The following is a 4,620-nucleotide window of genomic DNA, read 5'->3' as shown; positions in this document are numbered from 1 at the left end:
TATTAATCTATCTCATTTATGTATACGTAGATTTATTCACTTTTCATATGTATCCATATATTATGTATAGTGTATACATTGTTGTTACTTCTTCATCGACGTTGCTTTTGCAACTACAAACGTTCTTATCCAAAAACAACTCTGTCCTCCGTTATCTTCTCTATTCAATACTCGCCTCTCTTTCTCGCCCTCTCTTTCTCTCGCTCTCATACTAACGCACGATCTGGTCAACAATCGTTTTCTCGCTTCGTTCTCGTGTTAGTCAAACTAATCTTTAGCCGAGCCGATCGTTGTTCCCAGTTTCACTGAGACGGTTCGTCGGCCCCGCGATCAAAAGAAGAAGAATCGCGAACGATCGCTTGGAAAGTATCGCTTCCATCGTCGTCGCGCGAGAATTTCATTTTCCCTTGCTCTCGTTCAATCCTCGTTCGTATCGTTCATTTTCTACACGACGGAAATTGCGTCGAAGATGTTTTAAAACAATGAAAATAATAATCCTCGAAAAAGAAAAATGTTACACTTCTACACTTCTGAAAATCGTCGACGAAAAGACCACTGACAATGGACAACTTTTATATCGATGATTTTCTATTAATTTCTACGCTGCATCCTTCACTCTTATGAGAACACTGAAGATATCGTTGACAAGTAAAATCATTTATGTATTCCTTAAGATAAATATTAATAAATTGATTCCAGACATTTGAAAGCATCGAAATTTATATCTTTAATTCATAATTTAAAACACTGATCTTATTAGAAACAAATGAATTATTCATTCATTACAGTTTCTGTGTACTAATTTAGTTACATTCAGATTAATTCTACACTGACAAGTAGACTTTACTTTTATCAAATTTAAAGTACTTATAACATACAAGAATATCCAAAGTTCGCCACGTCCGATACAGTTCAAATACATTTATATTCTTTTCTTTTATTCGTTTTACTCATTATTCCGCTTCTCTATATTTACCTAACCGATGTACAAACAAAAATCGGAAACATTTCTTAAAAATATCTCCGACCTATCTCCTGCAAGTGTTCTCGTAAGTGTGAGCCGGCTTGACACCAGCCGCCATCTTGTCGGCGCGCGAAACCGTGTCTCGCCTAGTAGAAACTTAAGATTACGGGATACAAAATCGATTCCCGGTCGATAACGTCGATCGCGCGACAAAATACGGCGACGCGCGCAGTTGAGCAAGCAACGGTGTCTAACGATAAACGAAATAACGGAGGAAAAACAATTCCTTCGACCGTTTCCCACGCGAAATACGCGAAACGCGCGGCGTCCGCGGATTCCCCTCGAGGGTCTTCATTGTCGTCGAGTCCTTTCCACCCCTTTGTGCCGGATCCGCGGCGAGTTTCTTCGTATCGATCGACAACGGGGGGAATGAAACGCGTTTCCTCGCCCTCGAGACAGCGCGTTTCCGCAGAAAAAAGACGCGTCCCGTCGACAACGACGCGGAGTGCCGCGTCCCCCGATATGTGTGCACTAAAAACGTCGAAGGGGAACGCCGAACACGCTCGTTGTCTCGCAATCGCATCTACGCTCGAGGTACACTCCTGCGCCAGACATTGCAAACATATTACAAAAAGGGAGTGTCGACAAGTGTGCGACCATTTTTCAACCCTGCTGCGGCACATGGTTCTTCTAAACATCGGCGACGTTATTCGTAAACCCGAAGCTAGTAACAATACTAGAATTCACGAATTGGAAATTAGTAACATTACTAGAATTCGTAAATTAAACTGTTAACATTACTGGAATTCATAAACTAAACTGGTAACATTATTAGAATTCATCAATTGAAAAAATAGTGACGATTTCCTTGTAAATAAATACTTCTCTTCAATTAACGCATTGTTGGCGGTGTACGTCTGCTTGGGACAGTGTAATGGTTTTGTTAAATTAGATCTTTTACTGAAATTATGTGAAATAATTTTTAGGAAATTATATTAGTTATTGTTTATATTTCTAATTAATATCTCTGATCTTTTAAATTAATGTCTATCGATAATGTATTAAAAAGAACGTAATAAAATTGAAATAATTAAAACATTACTGGGTTGAAGAAGATCCACAGGCCGCAGCAGGGTTAAATCAACGATGATCAATGTGAGCGGCTTAGAACAAAAGAACAAACGAAGTTTAATCATTTCGCTTCCTTTTTCATTACATTTCCACATTCGTTTCGCCGATATCAATGGAATTACTCCACAAAGTATACACCAGGAATGAATGTACAGGGTGGACCAAGACAAAAAATCAATCTACATGTAAAAATAAGTAACAAATAACGCGTTCAATCTGAAACTCCACTCACACGATAAAAATTCTTTCCCATAACGCTTCGCTCTTTAAATAATTGACTTCAAAAGTCTGCTCTAAAAGTAAGCCAGACACACTAAATCCGATTTCCCCAGAAATATCCGCAAGATTCGACTATCTTCAAAACGAAGCGTTACAATAAAAAATTTCTTTCCACATTTTCCCGCTTATTTCCACAAGTAAAATCATTTCTCGCGTCCGGCCCACCCAGGGAAACGAAATGAATACATCCACGATTGCTTCAGCACTTCCATTCGAATTCAACGATCCACCTGTGAATTCCAATAATCGTTTATTACTTCTGGACAACACTCGCACAAGTCGTACATCGATACAACGATATTGCCACAGTTATTGCGCGCTACGAACACGAACGTGCCTAAAAAGAAATTTCTACAAAACAAAAAAAGAGAAGAATCAATCGTCCGAGTGAAAAAGTTCAATAAAAAAATCGTTATTCGCGGGTTGCCTCGTTTTTCAACGTTCTCTCGAGGTTCTCGGGGCTCGTTTCACGATCCCGCTCCCGTTTAATCGTTCTAGTGCCAAACGATCGCGCTTCTCCGGTGAACTGCGTAAAAGTGTCAGCCTATCGTTTCGTAGAATCAAATGAAGTTTATTTATTCGTCTTCCCTCTGATCATCTATCTCGATTTCTGTTTATTGCTTGCTTAGAAATGGAAAAACGCAACGACCGCACTATTTCGAAATCTCTCGTGTGAAAATAGAAAAGCGTAATTCAGTGTCTGAGACGAAAGAACCGCGATCGCGCTGTTTGGCACTTTTCGATGCGGATTATTGCGAAGACCAGTTAACAACGGTTACAGACGGTTGATCGACGATCGAGAGTGTCCACGACGGAGATCGAAACGGAACGATGCGACGCGACTCTCAGCCGAACGAGGAAAATGTTCCCGGGGACTGACTTGTTTTCTCGTTTTGTGCTTCGCAGCTTCGTGGCGAACAATGAGCACCGGTTCTGGTCCTGATAATGGTTGTGCTCGCAGTCGGAACACGATGTCTACACCGAACTCCTGTTACACGGTGTAAAGGCGTTACACGTACGGGCATTGTATACAATTTGCATGGGTGAACGTTTACAGTGGGCGGTGTGGGTTTACACTTAACGATACTACGCGGAGGACCGCTGTGCGATTGGCAATTTGAACGTCGCGTGGTTGAATAATCGCTGCGACGACTAAAATTGTTGTCCACTCGGTGCGAGTCGTTTGTGGCTTGGAATGGAGTTAGAGAATTTTTGGAATTTTATTTGATAAATGAAATGGTAAGCTATACAAATTGATAAATTGTAATTGATTTCTTTGAAGAAACACACCTGAGATTAAAATCGTCTATCGTTTTGTTTTCTATTAACTTATGACTTCTTTCATAGCTTTACGTCTCTGGAGTTCAACAATAAAGATTCGAATTTACGTAACAATTCATTTGAAAACAAATTTCAATATTTAAAATAATCAATATTGCATTTACGCTTTACTAAAGACGAATGAAATATTATTCTTTCAGCAAAGAACGAACTCGAACACCAAGTGTCGCAGTAATGATCACTATAGATTAAGTTTCAATTCTACAGAGTGTCTCGTAACTAATCATTCAACCAGGAAGCAAGTGAATCTGCATAAATAAATAAGTCAGAAAACGTACAATGAAATATTCTCAATTGAAGCCTCGTTCTCGAAAGGATAAAGCTTGAAAATCTATCATCAATTAGCCAATTACACGTATATTCTACAAATATTCAAACCCGGTTTCCTCGAAAACGGAGCCGCAAGCGAACAAATCCTACTGTACATTTCTAATATATTTTTCCACGTAGAATCACTCGCTCCTCGATTATCCCACCAATTACAGACCACTCTGTTTTAAAAGGAAACAACTATTTCCTCTAGATTACAGAGGGAACGACAAATTGCAGTCGCACAGCGAGTCTCGTTTCGCCGTCGACGTTTATTCCTCTCGTCCGTTTTCTGGGTATACTGAAAAACTCTTAATTAACGCATCCTCTCTCTCTCTCTCGCTCGCTCTCTCTCTCTCTCTCGCTCTCTCTCTCCCACTCTTTCGATGATATTCACGATTCAGCAATTGCCAGGCGCGACGCGACGCGCCTTCGTTGCCTTCGATTACGAATAATGTATAACGTTTTTATCATTTTTTTTTCTCTTTTTCTTTTTCTTTAATTAGATTGTTCTGAGCAATTGAGATCTAGTATTGGAGGGATTTCATATACCTGAAATGGTAGTCACTATTCCATTCGTGTCTTCCAAAATTCGT

The sequence above is a fragment of the Nomia melanderi genome, chromosome 12 (assembly GCF_051020985.1).
Source record: "Nomia melanderi isolate GNS246 chromosome 12, iyNomMela1, whole genome shotgun sequence".
NCBI lineage: Eukaryota > Metazoa > Arthropoda > Insecta > Hymenoptera > Halictidae > Nomia > Nomia melanderi.
The sequence above is the reverse complement of the archived record's forward strand: the minus strand, read 5'-3'. Positions refer to the sequence as shown.